Source organism: Ornithodoros turicata, chromosome 1, assembly GCF_037126465.1.
Source record: "Ornithodoros turicata isolate Travis chromosome 1, ASM3712646v1, whole genome shotgun sequence".
NCBI lineage: Eukaryota > Metazoa > Arthropoda > Arachnida > Ixodida > Argasidae > Ornithodoros > Ornithodoros turicata.
Window position 1 is genome coordinate 20,692,167 of NC_088201.1, and position 21,377 is coordinate 20,713,543.

The 21,377-nt window shown below is 46.1% G+C and overlaps 1 long non-coding RNA gene across 1 annotated transcript in view; it reads right to left on the minus strand.

The window, feature by feature from the left end:
* Window positions 1–21,377, minus strand: part of LOC135397426 (uncharacterized) — an 80,126-nt gene continuing 58,749 nt past the window's right edge. The window contains exon 3 of the long non-coding RNA XR_010423643.1: window positions 1–404. This is a non-coding gene — a long non-coding RNA (uncharacterized LOC135397426). The remainder of the gene's footprint in view (window positions 405–21,377) is intronic.

The window sequence follows — 21,377 nt, forward strand, 5'->3', positions numbered from 1 at the left end:
TGGAGAGATGGGGTAACGTCGTTTACTCAAGCTGGAGCGTGTTACATTTTATATAGGTTGCCACTCCAGATAACCCGTTCTTACGACCTGCGCGTTACTTGACAGACGTGTTCCACTGAGTCACCATATACGTAGCTGCTTGTTCTTGCAGGTTTAGGTGCTTGACGAAGAATCCGCAACCACATAGAGAGCACGAGCCACCCGTTTCCTTTCCTGAGATATTTTTGAGAACTTATCAGATTTTGAGTTTCAGGTTGTCTCGCATCAAATGTCAACATTTGCGCCTTGAGAACACGCATTTTCCGGTCGTAGTCTCGTATCATGCCCGATAAGTCTCTGATGACTAAAACCTCTTTCACTGCCGTTTTCTGCGACCATGTGTTGCCACTCCCAGGCGAAGGGATCTGGAAAAAATGAAAGCCGTCAGCAAAGCCGTCAAGACGTAAATGTTGTGCCACAAAAGTACAAAGTTTATTGACTTTTACGGAAGTCCTTCAGGTGGAAATTGAGCGACCCTTCCTCATATGCAAGCATTAAACATAGTCTTGCACATTTCGGAGCGGCAAATCTGTTTTCACGCTAAACGAAGCATGTGAAAGGAGAACGGAATTTATGCGGTAGATACCAACGAAGCCTTTTGATATTCCATTCGGCTCCCTAAAATGGCAGCATAACCTAAATAGCCGTCCTTCGCCGACACAACGGCGAGCAAGCCTCTCAGTTGTTCGTTCCGCTTGTCCAAGTTGGTTAATGAAAGTATGGACTTGGACGACTAAATTCGAAATGATAGCGAATTCGGTGAGGGAACATGGCAATGGCGTTTCGATATTTCCTCATTCTTCCGTTTCCATAGCGGAGGAAAACGTTTCTTCATTCTTTTAAAGCCCGCCTACACGTGTCCTTCATGGAAAATCATCTCTTCTTTACTTAGCACTTGTTAGTCAAAGCACTTCAGATTATAGCTGTGAGATAGTAGAAAGAGTTTCTGACCACTGCCATTGGCGTTCTTAACTGTTCTCTAAACCCTCTAGTACATTGCGTGAATAAGTTTGTACCCGTTAGAAGGAAAAGGGTTGGAAGACAACGTCCTTGGATCACAGGTGGAGTAACTCACTTTAAACGAATACTTAAAGGTACTGTAAAGCAGTAGACAAGCATGATATCCGGTGATGTGACTAGAGACTTTGTTGCTTCTAAATACCATATGCGGAACCATACGACCGACAACGCGCTATAAATATTTTTAATTTGCCATCAAAGGTGCGGCTAGCAGTGACTCTAGCGGCTAGTGGAGCGGTGCGACGCCTGGTGTCAAACAACCCCCTGTACAGCGGGCAACACTGAAAATTGGTATTACACATTATTACATCGGAAGTTCGTTATTTTAGTAACCATATTATTAGTTTTCCTGTTTACCTATGCATTCCGAAACCCCTGTTAACAGCTTAACCTGTTAACCCCTGTTTTTGCGAAGTAACCCAGCGCTGGCCGCTGGCCGATGGAGGCTCTCCCTACTTCACTGCTGCGCCTGCGCGCTCCTTCTGTTCGCGGCCTCTTTCGAACGAACAAACTCTCTCTGTGGACCTCTGTGAACAAACAAGTCCCGACGCTGTCTGGCTTCTTGAACGTCTCACACATTTTTTTTCAACGGCTCAGCATTTCATTTCAGTTCGCTTATCCGTTTATCCTCAGATGTGGATCGTTGTGTGGATTGCAGGGGCGGATTTTATGGTGGATTGTGGTGGATTGTTATGTCGGGCCCAGTGTTATACGCATGCAATGTGGTTGCCGCCGTATGTGTCGGGAGTACGGATTCATTTCGAATGCCTAATTGTAATTTTCTAATTAATTGCACCGTCGATTGGAATGAAACTTGCGCAGTTTTTGTCCTGATGGCTTGGACTATCGAATAGCCACACTAAATGACATTTGATCGGTGCTGCTTTACAGTACCTTTAATAGGTTATGTAAACGGGCACAAAATGAAAATGTTGCTCATTTCGCGATTATGCGCAAATCGCGATTATGCGAGAACAGTTGGAACGCTTAAAAATAACAAGTCTAACTTTTATAGCAACTCACTGATTACCTTTTTGCCGTCATCACCTCAAATATTTTGGCGCTACATATTACCGGAACGCGAGAACGGGTCAGAAACTCAATCACAGAGTGACGAACACAATGCTGATTCATATAACTCCTATTTTACATATTCTTAAAAGACGATGGGAGACGTGCCACCGTGCGAGACGTTCTCTCACATTCCTGTTATTGACGATATTGTTTTCACCTCGAATGGGTTCGTGAACTACTTCAACACCGGATGCAAAAAAAAAAAAAAAGTCCAGGCAATGGTATTCCTATAAAGAGTTCCTCCACGCTACGCGCAGTAGGTGTCCATGTACTTACAAGTTATATTTAGGAAAATATACACGTCGGGTGCAATTCTTAATGAATCCGGCGCAAGTCCTATACTCCTATACCAAATCCTATACCAAACAAGCCCAATCTAACAACAATTGAAAACCTCCGCCCAATCTGTGCACTTGTTCCAAGGTTTGCGAACATACAGGGTGTCCCAGCTAACTGTGAACATATTTTTTAAAAATATATATAACACTTTTTCCGAGATGAAATCAATTGCAATATAGCATATGCTGAAGGGCACTCCCTAGGAGGGCATTAGCAAAGTCCAAAGGCAATGTCTTAATTAACTTTCAATAATTAACTTTTTAATTATAAAACCTACAAAGTTGTCCCAACGAGAACATCTGTTCCTTTCGGTCACCTGATATCGTAGCCGTTATCAGAACAAAAATCCGTTCGATAGATCGCCCGCAAAAAATTTTTTTCTTTATTTTGTTCATTGCGCATCTTCGCAGACGCGTATTTCCTTCATCCCCAACGTGAGAGGGGAAAGCAGTACAGTGCCGCCTCATGCGTCGAAGATGAGCTTTAACTTGCGGAAGCAAAACAAAAACAAATGTATCGGGTGCCTATCGGAACTGGCCTTATCTTGGGTTGCATTTTCTGTTTCCTTTTAATCTTTTTCCAGGACGCGAGAGGCGATAGTGTGCTCTTTCTCCCTCTCACATTGGGGGTGAAGGAAAGACGCGTCTTCTAAGAAGCGCAATGAACAAAATAAAGTAAAAACTGGCGTTCCTTCACTAATTTTTTGCGGGCGATGTATCGAACGGATTTTTGTTCTGAAAACGGCTACGATATCAGGTGACCGAAAGGAACAGATGTTCTCATTGGGACAACTTTGTAGCTTTTATAATGAAAAAGTTAATTAATGAAAGTTAATTAAGACATTGCCTTTGGACTTTGCTAATGCCCTCCTAGGGAGTGCCCTTCAGCATATGCTATATTGCAATTGATTTCATCTTGGAAAAAGTGTTATATATATTTTTAAAAAATATGTTCACAGTTAGCTGGGACACCCGTATACATACTGCATTCTCATATGTATTTTTTTTTTTTTTTTTTGACGCAGCACAACTTAATCAACCACTGATTAAGTCTCGGGGTTTCAGAGCAGGTTTGTCTGTTTGTTTGTTTGTGAGAAAAAAAGAGGAGAAATTGAACTCGTTCTTCCACTGTTCTGTTATTGATTGAGTTTATACATTACTTGTCTATGTCTATTAATAACAGTAAGTAAGTGAATGTGATATTCCTTGACCTATAGAAAAGGCGTTCGACAAGATGTCACACGCAAAACTATTGGTAAACCTAGGGGCTCTCTTTCAAAATTCGCGTCTGATTTATCAGGAAAACAAAAACTCCTCCACACTACCCGGTTACCTCAGGAGTTCCCCGAGGATCTGTTCGTGGACCTCTATTGTTTCTTATATATCTCAACGACATAATCCAGAATACCAACGTTATTGTTAAATTAATTGCTGACGGTTGTATTTTGTACTCGGAAATTTCTTCACAAAACGATCAACTTAATCTCCAAGAGTCCTTAGAATTCTACTCTTGCTTGGTGTCGAAGGTGGCAAATGTCTATCAATGCTACAAAAAGCGTCAAAATAAGCGTCACCTACAAGAAATCGTGTTTCGATTAACCATACAAAGTAGATGGCGCAGTACTTACTGTTCTTAAAGAATACAAATATCTTGGACTAATACTTCAAGACAATCTCCGTTGGGATCAGAAAATAGATACGGCTTTCGGGAAAGCAACTTCCAGGTTGTCCTATTTAAGGAGAACTCTAAAAAATGCTGACACCAAACTTATCGCATATACAAAACGCTTGTTCGCTCAGTATTAGAGTATGCAGCAATAATTTGGTTTCCTGAAGTCCAGAGGACAGCTATTCGCCCAACAAATATTCCCGTCGGTTCTCCCCCACGGACACTGTAGCAAACACTTTAAACACGTGGAACAGTTCAGGTTCCGAACAAACGCCTGAAAAGTTCATTCTTTCTTCTTGCTATTAAAGGGAGGCTCCAGGACAATTCGAAATTCTTATAGGGACTGTGTAAATAAGTGCGGTACATTCTTCAGAAATGAGGAAAAAAGTTGGTTTGGCGGTCGAGGACTCGTTAGTTGCCAAAAGAGCTGGGAAGCTTATATCGAAACCGGAACTCCTGAAGGCTCCTCTCTCCAGCTTCCTGGATTCTGCGTGACATCACAGGTAGTCTCGTGCGGGCCGTCGGTTTACTTGGTTTCGGGCACGCGCTTGGTAACTTCTTCGTTCGACATGGATGACAAGTCATTTGCTTTCTCGATTTCGTTGTAGAGTATACTCTCCACAGGTAGAACAAACCTACAGGGTACCAGCTCCCGTGGCTCAGTGGTTAGCGTGCTGGCCATGTCACGCCGAGACTGGGAGGTACCCGGGTTCGAATCCCGGTGCCGGCTGTGCTGTCTGGGGTTTTTCCTGGGTTTTCCTCAGACGTTTTCAGATATATGTCGGCCCAGGACGCACATTCCCCCAGGGCGTCAGTCGTGACGTTGCCCACCTCTGTGAGGCCGACAACGGGGAGCCCTTTCACCACCCACCACCACACCAAAAACCTACAGAAAGGCGCACGTGAAGAATAGCGGTGAGGTGAAGCCCAGTGTTGCTGGACCGCTCTTCCGTGGAGGAGCGCGGAGGAATGGGTTTTTGCTGCCGGGTCTCCCTAGGACTAGAATAATTTACCACCAAAAGTAGTTGCGTGTTACACAGTGTCCTCTTTTATTGCAGCTGTTTCGAGTCAGGATACCTCTTCGTCGTCTGCTGTTTCAGCATTACCTTGCTTGCTTCATTTCGATCTAATTTATTGAATACTGTGACTTCGTTCCTGCCTATCCTTCTACGGCACTCGTGCCAGAACTGGCATAAATAAATAAATCAAGCCGCTCATTCGAGACAAGCTGATAATGCATTTAGCCTATCTCAAAACAATCCTCAATCACTTTTATATCTCTGTAGCGCCACCTTGTGAAAGGATACGGACGTTTCGGTAGAAGGCGTTTCGGTATAGGGAATCCTGGTACAGACATCTCGGTACACGGCCGTTTCGGTGCACAGGCATTTTGGTGTATGGATGTCTCGGTATACGGGCATCTCGGTACATGGACATCTCGGTACAGGATCATTTCGGTACAAGCCACCTGCAGGATCTAGTGTGCATGCATTGCGCCCGTACACAGGGGTTAAAACGTGTGCGGAACAATAGGCTTACAGAAGGAGTTTTGCAACAGCCACCAAGGTTATTTGATGGGTCGAGAGCACTCGAGTCATGTCTCGATTATCCGGACATCTTGGGAGTCTTCCCTTTTTCGTCCGGATAACGAATTTCCGGATAACAGAACCAAGCAAACTTCCGGGGAAACCTGCAAAATTTGGGAGACCCTCTATAGCTCCGGAAAAGGAAGCAAGGAAAAGATAGCTACTTCAAAAATGCATGCGGAGTGAGCTGCTTGAAATTAGTAGGCACGCGCGTGACCGAATTTTGGTCAAAGCCACGGCACTTGCTGCGTCACCCTGCTGTTCAAAAAATGGAAACGTCTCAGAAAGTTGGTCCCGCGCACATGTTTTTGTCTTTTTGCAAATGTATTTGGCATATGCCAAAAGACAGGCGATGCTTTTGGACGGGCTGGACATTGACGTTCACATGTGGATTTCTTGCGCCCGGTGGATGCAGGGCACCTCTTCCACTTATCGTCTACCATCTCTACCGTGTACCTGCACGCACCAAAAGAGAGTAACTTCTGAAGAAAGGGGAGTGAAGCAGTACAGAATGTCCCGGTGAGATGTGATCCTTGTCCAGAATAATGCGAACACAGCACATACCAAGGACAGAGGACGTTGACACTTTTCCGGATAAGCGAATCAGAAAGACCTAGGTCCAGGAAGATTGCTCCCCGAACTTGCTGTCCGGATACGGATAACGAATCATTCCGGATAACCGAGACAAAATCCAATGGCAGCAGGTTCGTTCCCGGTAACTTAGTCCGGATAACGAGTTTTCTGGCTATCTGAACTCCGGATAAGCGAGATATGACCGACCGAATGGTATACGGGTATAAGGCTTTGCAAATAATTAGTCCCTACGCAGAGATTTATTATTCTTGGCACAGTCGTTTTAATTGGGGAAGAACAAACTATCAATTATGTATCAAGTTGATGGTGGTGGTTGTGAAAGGGCACGTCGTTGTCGGCCTCACACAGGTGGGCAACGTCACGAGTAACGCCCTTGGGGAATGTACGTCCGGGGCCGACTTCTAAGGGTACTGTGCCGAAATATGTCTGAAATGACGCGTGCTTTCTCGCGTTTGCTTCGGCCACGTGGGGCTCAGCAAACTGCTTCGGAATCGCACAATATAATTACACACAGCGGGACGCGCAGTGTTTACACTGCGCAACGGACGCAAGACTCCCTGCGCGACACACGAGTAAAAAGAAAAAGAAAAGAAATCTCGAACATCACGGCCTCACTTATCGCGCGCATGCCTCCTCTCATGTAGTGTTCCGCAGGGGTAATCGCTTGATCAAAAAACTATTGCACCTTGGAGAAAATTTTTTTGCCCCTGCTCGACCAATGCCCCGCATGCCCCGCGCTGCCAATGGAACAGTTTTTGCCCCTTCCCGGAACAAAACTTTGACCCAGCTCCGCCAAGGGAATGCGCCATAGCGCTTCCTCTTACTTTTTACTCAGTCTAACAGACAGGTGCGCGAACAAGACGACACGACAACTGCTACTCTCAACTGAAAGGTTTAAAGGAGCAGTCTAGAGGCCCACAACTTTGTTTCTGTTTTTGGTCAGTATGGAATGTTAGGCGGCCGAAAACAGTTTTCCCAAAATTAGTGCAACCGTAGCGAAATTGGGACAGCTGCAATAGCCCCCGAACCTCCCGTGTGCGAAACACCCTCCTTCGCCTTCACGATAGCACGTGATGAGAGCCACCAAGCGCGTCACTATGTGACGCAAGTGGAAAGGACGCTCCTCATTGGACCTGGGATCACATGATCGAGGTGAGCAACATCGCGCAGGCCGGAGCGTCTGCTACAGCTTCGGAGACGCCATGCGTTCTCCGGCTACGTGATGTCCGAAACGGAGGGTTTGAAGGTTGTCCACGACACAACCACGATTTTTTGGGACTGCAGACACCACGGGAAGAACGAGTGGTGCAGCACGAAATTAACTGCGCTTGTACAGCGAAAACCACCCTAATAGCCCTAATAGTCGACCCTAATAGCTACTCATTTACTTTCCCACATAAGTGATTCGCAGTAGCCGACACCTCGGTTGCGGGAATCAACATCTGCATATTTTTGTCACTGCACTAGCCGAACCTAGTCCAAGTCAGGTAAAAGACACACCAAAGTCGAATAAAAAAGAGAAGCTTTCGTATACTTTATGTTCATGGGATATCCCACCTGTTAGACCCCCCCCCCCCCCTTGTACGTAACTTAGATACTCTACCCAAGTTACTCTATCTACTTTTGGGACGGTAACTTGTACTCATTTATGAAGTTACTCCTAAGATACTCCCCTGTCATTTTTTTTATTATTATTATTTATTTATTTATTTATTTTTGAGACAAGAACGTCGAGAAGACGATTAATATCTTCGGCTTTGGTTGGGCGTCTGGATTTGTCATAGCGAGGACGGCTATGTAAATAACTGAGATGAACCGTTGATTAAAACAACATATGTAGTTTAAGGTAGGGTTGTTCACTTAGGTTGGCTCTTCTTCTGAGCACAGCCTCGGGCACCCGCGCGAGCGACATTATGGGGCGAGATGTCCGCAGAGGAGAGCATACACCGAAAATATAGCGCAAAAAAAAAAAGAGTATCCGTTTATTTGCTCGTATTTATGTAAATGACGAGAAGGCTACCCAAATATTTTCTAACGTTGAGTGTACAGGGTGTTTCACATAGAGTGATAAAAAATTCTAACCGGCGACGTACTCGCCGGAGGATTGTGGGACTTTCGGCAATTACCTTCTGCCGCCATTTAGGAAGACTTTGGACAATTTTCAATTGAGGAAAATTTATTTTTTTCAATCGAACTTCGAAAATTGACAAGCCAACCTCACTTTTTTAAAAACAAAAACATGAAATGCTCCACCGATAACCGCAGACCCAACAAGAACTATGTACAGTATACATGCCGTTTTCACTGCTTCTGGTTTGGTGCCAAAACGACATCCGGATTTCGCAGCAAACACGCTCTGCACCAACCACTGTGCCGATTGAGACAGTTATCGCTTCTCATTTGAGGAGAGAGAGTGCCGTATACGCCTTTTTGTGGCAATTCAAAACGACATAAAAAGGCGTACACCTCCCGTTTTCAACAAATCAGGAAAGCGAAAGATATAATTCTACACGGTGGCTGGTTCCGAGCGTCCTGAGTCGCGGAAGGACCGGAAGTCTTCGTAGCACCGGAAGTTGTGGATGGGGCTTGTTTATGTTTACCCGAAAATATCATGTTATACATAGAAACAACAACAGAAATAGTCGAAAAAATTAGTAAAAGTGCTGCTTTAGCCCCACCTGCTTCGTTGTCGCAAATGTCGCGAAATGTGCGTCTAGAGGAGGAAGTGTCCCCGCCTTCATTTGTTTTGCCTTTGTGATAAGGCGGTCGTTTTGTTTTCTTTGTGATAAGACGGTCGTCACCAGCATCAAGGTCAAAGCGGGGGAAAGAAAGGTAAAACGAGAGGCGGGAACACTTCCTCCTTCCGCCGCACCTTCCGCGCGCGCTTTTTTGCGACAATCAAGCAGGCGCGGCCAAAGCAGCACTTTTACTAATTTTCTCGACTATTTCTGCTGCTATACTGTGCATTGTTTTTGATGGGTCTCCCGGTTATCCGTGCAGGACTTCATATTTCTGTTTTTAAAAAAGCGAGGTTCGCTTGGCAATTTTCAAAGTTCGATTGAAAAAACTAAATTGCCCTCAATTAAACATTGTCCAAACCTTTCTAAATGGCGGCAAAAGTTTCCAGAAGGTCTGCAGAAAGCGTAAAGACATCTCGTTGTGCAGGCCCATATTTTGCATGCGGATGTGAGGCAAGATATGATGCGCAGGAGTGTGTGTGTGTGGGGGGGGGGGGTATTCGAGCGGTCTGCCTGCATAGATTGGCGGCACGTTGCTCGGGGAAGGGATGAACGGGGGTGGGGGTGAGGGAAGGGGTTGAGCAGGAGTTCATCTATATTTGAAAAGTATGTTATGACTCGAAAAATGGCAGAATCTTATATCGCAGAAGGAAAAGTCTTATCCCGCCTGTAAACCTGTAAACCTTACGTCTCGTATGCGCCCAACGGTGAAATTGAACAATGAACCAGTTGATAGTGAGCGCCATGTCTCTGTCCTTGCCACCCTTGATTTTATAATGCCTTCCAGTGTCTACCACTTTTCGCATGCACACCTTCTTCATTGCAGGGAGTCAAGGAGAAAGAGTAGCTGTCGTGGAAGTCGCTTTGCCATTGTTACTTATCCCGCGAAGTGCGCTCTACTGTAATGTGGAAGCCAGCAGTATGGCTCAGCGGAGTGGAAGGAGGTCAAAAGGAAACAAGTTTTACCTCAAACAAGTACCTCGTATGGCACGTTTCAGTAAAAACGTCAGTAGTTGCATTCAAATGATGTCCCTCTTTTAAGCCAAAACAGTTGACAGTCGTTAAGGGAAACGGGACAAACCCTTTCCAAATATGTATAAGTAGTGGGTAATTCTCCGAAGCTAATTTAGATATTAGAAAAATACAGGTTCATCTCCTCGTAGAATAGGTATTGACCAAAGAAGCAGATATTACTATAACGTCGAGGGAGGGACACAGTACGTTTTACAGCAGCATCGCCAAGTTCACCGCCCAGAAGCCCCACAGCCTTTCCAAGCACCCCCGCAGCTGCACTATCAAGGCAAGACTTGACCGCGTAACACGCTCTCCCTGAAGTCGGTCCATGATGCATACTAATCCCCGTGTCCCCCACTCCTTCCTGCTGTCCTCTCTCCATCTGTCCACATCTGTAGGCCGCTCATAGCCACAGTTGCTTCGCGGCACTAACACGTATGGAATAAAAATAACACGCTCCTCTCCAACCAGCATACCGAATAGCATAATTCCTGATTCATTGAAAACGACAAGCCCCCCGTACGCCTTTGGGTGACACTTATGCAGTTATTCATCATAGGACTTCGATCCTTATTGCGAAGGCGCTCATTATTGCATTCCCCACATCACCACCAGCAATGGGGTAGAGCATCTGCCCTGGCGATGACACTCCCCATTTATCATCTTAAAAATGAAGTTGTTGTGTTGTCGTTGTCCTAGATATACGAAAATCGTATGACACTATTGATCATAGTACTCTGCTTCGAAAACTGCAATGGTACGGTATGTAGTACTGTAGTAATGGTAGGTGCTACCCTGTCACTTTTTCTTAGCTACTGGAGAGATCGTAGACAGTATGTTAGTATGGGAGGCTTCAAGGTCTGATGTATCGATCAACAGAAATTGGGTTCCACAAGGGTAAATTTTGGGACCTGTACTTTTTTTATATATATCAATGATATTGCAAATATCTCCTCATTACCTACATTTTTCTTGTTTGGTGATGACACACATTTCTTTCTCGTAAACAGCTGAATTCGTTCTCTTGAGCGTGACGCAAATTATGTTCTTTACTGTTTGACCATTTGGTTGTTGTCTTTCCCTCATTGTGGATAAAACAAAATATATGATATTTTCTCAACCAAAAAAGACAGAAAGTGTACTAGCCCGTTCTAACCTTCAGTGGCGTTGCACTTGAGAGGGTTTCGATCGCACTTCAAATTCCTCGGGGTGCGGTTTCACCAAGGTGCAAACATGGAACTACCACATTGATGGTCTTCGTTGTGAACTATCAAGAAAAATTGGTATGTTTCACAAGTTCAGAAATTATCTGCCGAAATTTGTAAAACTCCGTCTGTATTATGTCTTCATCTACTCTCGGTTATCTTATTGGGTTTTAGTATGGGGCACTACACCTGGGGGAACTGGCACAAGTTGTCACTGCTACAAAAAAGATTGATGTGATTCGTAACTGAGTCTGGAAGATATGAGAATACTGATGGGCTTTTCAAGGACTGTCGTGTTTTGCAAGCGAAAGAGATTTACAGACATCGGTTAGTCGAAAAAATTTATAATGAGATGACCAATGACATAAATTTGTTCATTAAGAATTATTGTCTAACGAAAGCGTTAAATCCGTATAACTGTAGATATACGGGACATTTTATAGTTCCGTTATTAAAAAATAATTATGGTACCCGGAGTTTGCATTACCTCATTCCTTCTTATTACAATCGCTATGAAACTTATGTTTATAAGTGTGCGTGCCTGCGTCCGCGTCCGAGTGTCCGTGCCTGCGTGCGTGCGTGTGTGTGTTGTTACGGAGCTAAGGCCCTTGTCAAGCAATAGTTTGCCTTTTGCCTCGGCTTCGTCGCTGCTTTTGTTGGAGCGCAATAAATAAATATAAATAAATACAAATACAAAGGCAACACGGAGAGCGCGCTTTTGGCTGACGAATTCGCCTGCCGTGCCGCGCTTTCTGCCACTGGGCGGCAAGAAAGAGGAAATAAAGAGTGCTTGCCGCCAAGCAGCCGCTACCGCCTGCGGTTTCCGCGGCTCTCAAGATGTCGACGCTGGCGACGTACTGGTACTGCAGACTGCGTGGGTGGCCGGGAGAAGATAAGAGCGTGACGCAATCTCCGTTGACCATCCGATTGGACGAAGTTGCGCGGCATGCAGCTAAAAGTCGTACATTACGCGGTCGAGGTAAAGCAGAACGGAGAGGCAGCCACCAGCACCACGGCAAGATTTTCCCGCTACGTATACGCTTTACCGCGCGCTTTTCTTGCATGTGGGTATGCAGCTAAATATCGGGATTTTTGTCGGGCACTTGTTCCGCGCGGGGTCGCAACTGCGGTGCAGCTGGGCCGCAGGTTCCCGGTTCCTGCCCTAGAGGGTATATTTTGAAAACTTTGTAGCATAATTTCGGAAAACGGGAATAGTCTATTTATTTCAGCATTATTCGAAAATACTCCAAAAGCCGGGAGATGACATAACGAAAGAAAGAGAGTCGGAGTCCTCTCTTCCTTTTGTTTCAGCATTATTTTAGAGTGGTCTGAATCCAGTGTGCGCAACGAATTTAAACAAAAGGGACTACGACTATATGTGCTTTAGGAGCAACAATCACCACGAAAAGGATACAGTGGAATAAAATACTTGGACACGCACGCACGCACAACACAAAGTCGTATTCAATAGACATGAGTGTGAACCAGAGAGGAAAGCTCGTGCAGATTATACACTCGCCACGTAACAAGAAGTCTCGGAGGATTTCGTATATATGCAGGAGCACAGATACTGAATCAATACACCGGGTTGGGGGGGGGGGGGGGGGGGTGATGCGGTTAGCATGCTCTCGGGTGCACCAAAGGAGGTGGTACTGAAGAGGGAAGTGGTGTGCAGTCCCTCTTGCTCTGGGATTCGGGTAGTCCAAGAGAACAACCACCAAAGAAAACATGCCTGCCTCCCTCGTGGCTTTATTGGGGCTCTCCCTCTACCACGGTAACCGCCAGGATGAGTGACGAAGTTCCCCATTATAAAATACACCGCGGCTTCGCAAATGTGAAGCCGCCTTCACCAGGGAAGCGTCTTTACAAGTGAGGACGCGCGGATTTGATTATTTCAGGGAGAAATAACACGCTGCCCTAAATCACTCCCTCTATTGAATAAAATACTACCGTATTAACCACTGTGCTTATTAATTAACTTCACGTTTAACTGAGATATCCACCACAAATTTATGTGATGCCACACGTTGCGGAAGTAAAGGTACAGGAAACGCTGAAGATATAAACGTCACTTGTTATACCCTTAGCTACAATGCAGGTATAGCCTCGGTGATCTACACTTTACACATGGTTGAAATGGGGTATAGACGGTGGTGATGAGGTATAAATACTTAAGCCCTGATCTATGCCCTTTTTTATACCTTTTATCACCACAAACCGCAAAACAAACCTTTACGAGGGGTTACCGAGGAGCAGTGTATTAGTTTAGCTTAGTTGTTATCAGATACAAAAAAAAGGAGTGTTTCTTCTTGTTGCTGCTGTTGCTTTATATAACGGGAATCAGCGATCAAGTTGATAACTGCATATAAGCGAACTGTTCAGAACAGGGGCACGTAAGAAACCTTATGCTTTTCGATTCAGCGTTTTGTAACACCTAGAAAATGCTCATTGTTAGAGGTTTCAAAGTAGTGTATATACTCTCGTGACTCTACGTTTCAATACATCACTTACATATGTAGAGCGCCTGCTGCCCTACACGATGAAAAACATCAATCAGAAGCAGCAAGAAAAAGTATCGTAATCTCCCCTGTGCCCCACTCTACCTAGCTGTACACGTCTGGACGTTGCTCAAAGCCACAGTTGCTTCGCGGCGCTAACACGGAACAAAAGAAAAAAAACTATGACGTAGTAGCACGGTAGTAGTGTGGCCCCATGATTGCCCTCTCCGCACTGTTTATTCTTTCTTTGTTTTCCACTTTTTCAAACAGCTTGGAATGCTACCCTCTCCACAATGAAACCAATGATGCAAAATAAGAAACAACAAAGGTAAATCGAACATCGCTGCATCGTGTCAGAACGTACGATGTGTTCGTGTGAGTGCTAGAACATGATAAATCTACGAAGACAAACAAGAAGAAAAAAAAGTACTTTGCCTGTTTCTTACCCGGCAGACATTTGAATCGTGTAGCTGCGCGCAAGTACACATGGGACCCAGTGCTCAGATGCTTTTCCTTACAGTTCAATCTGCATATAAATAAATTCTCGATATTGGAGCCTTCTCCCGAAGGACGGCGACGACGCGCGAGAACTATTCCCATATCCACGATCTTCATTCATTGTTGCTGCCCTCCAAGAAGCTAATCTTCTCCTGTTCAGGAACAGGGAACAGGGTTTGGCACTCCCGAAGCCTTGCCTAAAACAGCCACGGCACGGCCACCCCAACCCGCTTACGCAAATTAACCGGTGCAGCGCTTGGACTATGTCACTTCCTCGACGCATTGAACGGTCACTGTTGTTACGACATACTTTCCGAGCAGCTCGTCAGCCTTGATTGGATTCAGGTGATAAATTCAGAATAGCTTCAAAGACGCATTCAACTGTCTGACCGACTGAACAGGAAGATTTTGTGGGAATCGATGAGAAGACTAAAAGCAAACACCAACCTGAATGCATTTTCACGCATTTGACACCGTGTTGTTAATCACATCTTTAGTCCATAAAAAAAAAAAAAGAAACAAGAAGAAGCTCGGTCGAGGCACATATCGCAACATCTGATATCGCCAGAAACAAAGTAGCAACGAATTAAATAAATACAAAGTGCTTCTCGGCTGCTCCCAGCATAATCGTGGAGAGAGAGGCCCTCTAATTGGATCGCCACCGCAAGCTAAACTGTAGGAGGTGGATCCCGAAACACACTTTTCCTTCTCGCTGTCGATGTCAGCCTTCAGCATGTTATGTTTACCCTCAAAGCTTCATTAGTCTGAAACGATTTGGGAAAAACAGCGAGATGTGCCCCAAGCGCGGTTTTATTAGAAAACATACAAACGAAATTATGTGTGTTGCTATACGCTCTATCTATACACACTATCGAGACCTACAGCGAAATGTGCACGTGCGTGATGGAATCTTCAATGCAAAAAAAAAGCGCAGAGTTACATCTCCTCTGAAATACAGAATGCCTAACGCGTGTTGACATCGTCACTACTACGTTGCCTTTACACCTGCCTTCAAACACTGTCTTGGCTGCACCTCATCTTCCTTCTGCCACACTTTTGAAGTGCACGACGACCTCTGCCACGTCATCCTGGCTTGTGGGCAATATCACCAAGAGCGTGCACTCATGGCTATGCAACGTATTGACAAACCGCCGTTCAACCTCGCGAAGGTTCTCGGACCGTGATCGCGCGGTGCCCACCAGATGCAAGGCCTTCGTCTTCTTGCGGAGTTCTTGCGCTCCACCGGTCTGGCGACGGATCTCTGAAAGTGCTCCCCCATCATCATCCCCTCATCCGTTCCCACTGTGCAATAAGGGCAGTGTACCGCCACAGCGGCGGTGAAGTGAATCGCCCACCTCATCATCATCCAATGTATATATGAGTGCGTGCGTGCGTGCGTGTGCATATGTGTGTCACTACTCCGAAATTATGGTTGGTTTTTATTCGAAATCATTCTTCAAAATGGATATTCCGTTAGAGCACAGAGTGGGAGCGAGTGCAGAGTGGGAGTGAGAGCGATGGTGGGTCTTCTTGACACTGTCTGAGAAAATGCTTACCCGCGGTCTGAATCACAAATTTTGGATGTGCATTCTGACATAATAGAGCTGGAGCCGGGGTAGACGAAGAAGATAATAACGTCGTTATCATGTGGTCGTTATTTGGTGAGCTGCTTGTCTGCTGATGTGGTGGTACGCTGCTCGGGGAAATCATGCGTCCTGGACCGACTTCACAGGGAACTGTGCTGACATTTGCATCAGAGCGTCCGCGAAAAACCTAGAGGAAAAACACACAGACAGCACAGCGCCGGCCGGGACTCTATATAGCTCGTAAAGCTTGTGAAGTAGAGCTTTGTTACAAGGGAGCTTTGTAAAGTAGAGCTCTGTTACGTAGAAAGCTTTGTGAAGTACAGGTTTACCACGTAGACAGCTTTATAATGTAGAGCTTTGTTACGTAGATACCTTTGTAAAGTAGAGCTTCGTAACGTAGAGAGCTTTGTAAAGTAGAGTTTTGTTACATAGAGAGCTTTGTGAAGTAGAGCTTTGCTGCGTAGAGAGCTTTGTAAAGTACAACCTTGTTACGTAGAGAGCAGCCCTGTGTGTGTGCGTGTCTCTCGTGTCTCCGCGTTTTCTTTCTGCTTCCTTTTTAGAATGTCAGGAAACCAACTACCCCAACTTAGAACTCTGATGAGTAACGTTGAGAGCTTTGTAAAGTAGAGTTCTGTTACATAGAGTCCATAATGTAAAAGCCTGAGTCTGGGCACACAGAGGGACGACACGAACACACGTGTGTGCATGTCGTCCCTCTGTGTGCCCAGACTCAGGCTTTTACATCATGGAGTTCATCCACCAGCTGGCCTGAATATACGCCACCTTGTCTGTTACATAGAGAGTTTTGCGAAGTAGAGCTTTGTAACGCAGATAGCTTTGTGAAGTAAAGTTTTGATACGTAGAGAGCTTTATAAAGTAGAGCTTTGTTACGTTGACGCTGTCTTCTCTTCGAACTCGATTTTCTCATCAGTGAGGTACATATCAAGTGCGCTTCATGTCCTAAACGGGAAGCTCCACACAGCTCATATGTACCATATTCACTGCCACGAATCAGGCGCTTCATCGCTCAACGGCTTGTCCGTCGATATTTTGCTGCACCCGGGGAATTAACGATTCGCTTCTGGTGAACGTTGTATTTAGTCTCCCGAAAAATTGAATTATAAAGCGTCATGAATAAAACATAAGCTTCAAAAAATACGCTGAAATAAGAAGAGGACTACAGATCCATTCGTATCAGAGAGCCTATGATGTTTTAGTTATGCATTCCTCGCCGACAGGCAAGTTAGAGAGCCAAACCAGCTAAGGATGTACTTACATGGGCCCTGCGCCAATAAAATCAGGAATCAGAACCTCGACAGAGCAAAGAAACGGTATGAACAAATTCGTTCTTTTTCTCTTCTTCTTCTTTTGTGAGCAGGTTTCTTAAGCATTACGATCGCTTTCCTGTTTTGCGAAAGAAATCAATGTAAGCAGCAGCAGCCATGGTACTTTAGGACAACATTTCAATGTTTTTCTTTCTTTAAACCAACGAACAGTGTATTAGGACAAGCACGTGCCGTCGCTGGTTTTATTTTAGAGTGTAAGAGAGAACTGAAGCGTGCCTATGTAATTGAAAAGCCTACGCTCATAACGACAGTGCTATAGCAACTACAGCTGTCGCTCAGATTGGCAAATGTTGTATCACTGTTATGAAGCGTGTGGCAGCACCGTCGCGATGTTAAGCTGCATAGGACAGGGTAGTCCTGACAGCATAATTAAAGGTTGATAAGCTGCGATTTATTGACGCTTACTTTTTTGTCGTTTGCGCTTCCCACGGGACTCTAACGATGCTGGCCATGAAACGCGTCTATTTGCATAGTCGACATGGTTATACCCTTAAAAGCAATATATAAGCTCTTTTGACCGAGTGTCATCATTTCGAGCCATTAGTGACGTGCACTAATACGCCCTCACTTCCTTTCTCGAGGCAGCATGTACTGCATATGGTGGTTGGTTTCAAAATAAGAACGAAGCCTGAACACCACTTTCGCGCGGCGTCCTCTTACGTGGGGATGTACTGCAGCGCAAGATCCTGGACGCACTCTAGAAGCGGACATTCTAAGAAAAAAAAAAAAAAAAAAAAACTGGCAGATATGATGCATGTTACGGTGGCATCAAATCAACGACAGCGACAGAGCTGTTTATTGGAGCTCGCCTGTCGCTACGTGCATGGTTCGCCCTGTCGATTGTGGTCCGCAACAAGATCACCTTTCCTACGTACACTTCCTATACACTCTAAGAAAAAAAGGAGTAATTTTACTCCTTTTGGGGAGTAATTGGATTGCCACAAAAAATAGTCCCTTTCGGGAGTAAATGCACGGGAGTAAATGAATGTCACAGAGTGAAGACCGCATTTCACGCGCTGTTGTAAGAGTCCCAGGTACATAATTGGTGCGCATGCATGAAGATACTTTGAAGCAAACCGTCAACCGTGATATATCGAGTGATATAAAATCTAAATATTCGACAATAAATAATAATAATAATAGATTCGACTAATGATATACAACTGAAGGAACAAGAGGGAAAATTGCAAACTAATAGCTGAGAAAACGTTGCTCTATAGAGTTCATTTGCATAGCTCTAAAATTATAGTGACTGTCGCTTTATTTCTCAACCCAGCCTACAAGACTTATCGTTTGTTTCTGAGAAACGCGCCCAGGGCAGCTCTCGCCTCCCCCCCCCCCCCCCTCCCCCCAACTCCCTCGAAACGGGTCCGCTTCAAACACACAGTTATGTAGTACATTAAGTAGTGTTCTAGCAATCCAATTTAAAAGACTGACACTGCGGACTACCTCATCGAGCAACAGTGACGCGACAGTGCGCCATCTATTGTGAACGCACGCAACAGTGCTCGAACCACTTTCGCTGTCAGGTAGTGTCCTTTATACAGCTGTGATACAAAATGCCCGTCGTCGAACATGCTCGGTTGGGCGCACAAAGCAACGGTACAACGTAGTCCAGGTATCCTTGCCAAGCAGCTGGAATTGAAGTTTCGCTCAAAGTATTGACAGAAAAGTGGCTTTCATTTTCAGGTCACGTCAACCATGCCAGATACAAACAACGGAAGCGGAAGCGGACGACGTGAATATAGAGAGGCAAGTACAGGGCGCAGGTATTCCTGCAGGAAACTTTTTCAGCCAAAGTGCTGAAGAATTATTGTTATTCTTCAAAAAAAGTATAATAGTGGCCAGTAATATGCTGCAAACGAGTTAGGTAATAGTTCACAATCAGATGGTACTTGTTCGCCATTGTCTGCCAATTCGGAGCGGCCCTGCACTGTGTCGTCCGTGGGGGCTGTGATCAGTTGGAGTTGGCAGAATATCAATCTTCTGAATTCATTAGTATGACAAAATACGCAGAAGTGAGGGCTTATACTTTGTGTCCGTCATCACAAAGACCAATTCTACATGGTGGTGTATAATACAAGCAACAACGGCCGTGTTTCATTTTACGGCCCCTTTAAGAGAGGAACCGCAGACTGTATCTTTTCGAGCAGTCATACGGAACAGAGCGAAACAAGAAAAGTCCAGCGAATAACCAACATGCATGCTTTCTTGAGCACACCACACTATTTCTCTCTTCCCGAGTGAACATAAGTGTAGCTGAAACATGGGCTTTAGGACTCTGTAAACTCTCCTTGGTTTGTGGCGTTGTGGACCTGGCGGCTGTCTTCCTGTGGGTCTCCGCCTTCACTTTGTCAACGCTCATCTTAACGTAAATTCCGGTTGTGAAACGCGAAATAACACCATCAACCATCGTCAGGTCGGCCCAGGAACATAGGATCATAGCCACAGTTCCTTTGCGGTGCTAACACAGAATTTAAAAAAAAAACATCGTTATCACTGCCGCGGCTTACCAGGCCTCACCTTACTTGGTGAGGGTGACGGGTGAGATAGTGAGTATATACTCGAAGGGTATCAGCATCCCGCAGAAGGGGAACAGGCGTCTCCCGTGCTTCAGCAAGAGTACAGTAAGTCTCTGATGTTCGTGGTACTCCCAGACAAATGAGGGGGCCGCGGGCATGCGCTCGCGCTCCTGTGTTTGGCTGAGGGCATGCAGGACAGGGAGGCTGTAGCGCAGTTTCCCCAACACGAGGGCCTGGTGGACGCGATGAAGATTGTGGGAACCGCGGACCACAAACCCGGGGTGGTTCCGTGTCCGACCCGCCGCAACCCCGAAGAACACGAACACAGTAATTAACAAGGAGACATAAGGTTTATTTCCTTACGACGTACAGATCGTCTCGACTGGTCCGCTGCTGCCTCCAGACTCCCCCGCTTCCTTCGTCTTAAATGCGTGCTGCGTGCTTCGGGTGAGCTGATAACGCAGGTGCCGCCACGCCCCCATGAATCGCGACTTGCGATAAGCGTTTCTTCCGATAGGGTGATGGCGTCCCACATCTCCCCCTCCTCAAAACTCCGCCAGGTCGGGGATGTCCAGCAAAATGTCTTCGGCGTTACGTACTCCGATATTTGGCGCTAGCAGCTGGGGGGCGTACCGGCGAATGCAGAGGACAGCCGCGGCCAAGTTTTGTGTCGCCGGCGCGTCTCCGGCTGGAGGGGCACCGTGAAGTGTCCCTGTCGGGCCCCACGTTGGGCGCCCGAAGAACACGAACACAGTAATTAACAAAGAGACATAACGTTTATTTCCTTGCGACGTACGGATCGTCTCGACTGGTCCGCTGCTGCTTCCAGACTCCCCCGCCTCCCCCGCTTCCTTCGTCTTCAATGCGTGCTGCGTGCTTCGGGTGAGCTGATAACGCAGGTGCCGCCACACCCCCATGAATCGCGACTTGCGATAAGCGTTTCTTCCGGTAGGGTGATGGCATCCCACAAGATCAGAGCGGGACGGGCCTCAGGACGCACCAGCGATACGTCTGAGGACGTGAACTGAGGCAGCCACCTTTGTGGTAATCATCTTCACATAGCGGGACCACGTTAGGTCGCGATCAAGTATTAGACCTAGGTATCGCACAACGTGGCAAAAGTCAGAGGGGAGCCGTCAAGGTAGAGCGGATACCTGCGGAAGCATTTGCGCGAGAACGCATTTGCAACAGTCTTCGCCGGGGAGACTGCCAGGTCACGGGAGGCAAGGTAGGTGGTAATCACATGTATAGAGCGTTGCAGCCGGCACTGGATCGTATCTCGGGGGGTTGCAGAAGTCCAGATACAGATGTCGTCGGCGTACATCGTGATGGATGTATGAGCAGGGAGCAACGGGGTAAGGTAGGCCATGATAAGATTAATGAGGAGGGGGCTAAGGACACTGCCCTGCGGGACCCCACGGGTCACGTGGTGCTTGGTGGTGTCACCATCAGCGGCGCGCACGAAGAGATAGCGGCCTGATAAAAAGTCTTGTCCACCGCAGAGGGCAGCCGCCAACTTGAGCCGCAGCAAGAGCGTCAAGGATGGCAGCATGGTAAACGCTGTCGTAGGCTTTCTTTACATCGAGGAACACAGCGGCAGTCAATAATCGCTCTGCTTTGGCTTGATGTACCTGGCTGACTATGGTGACG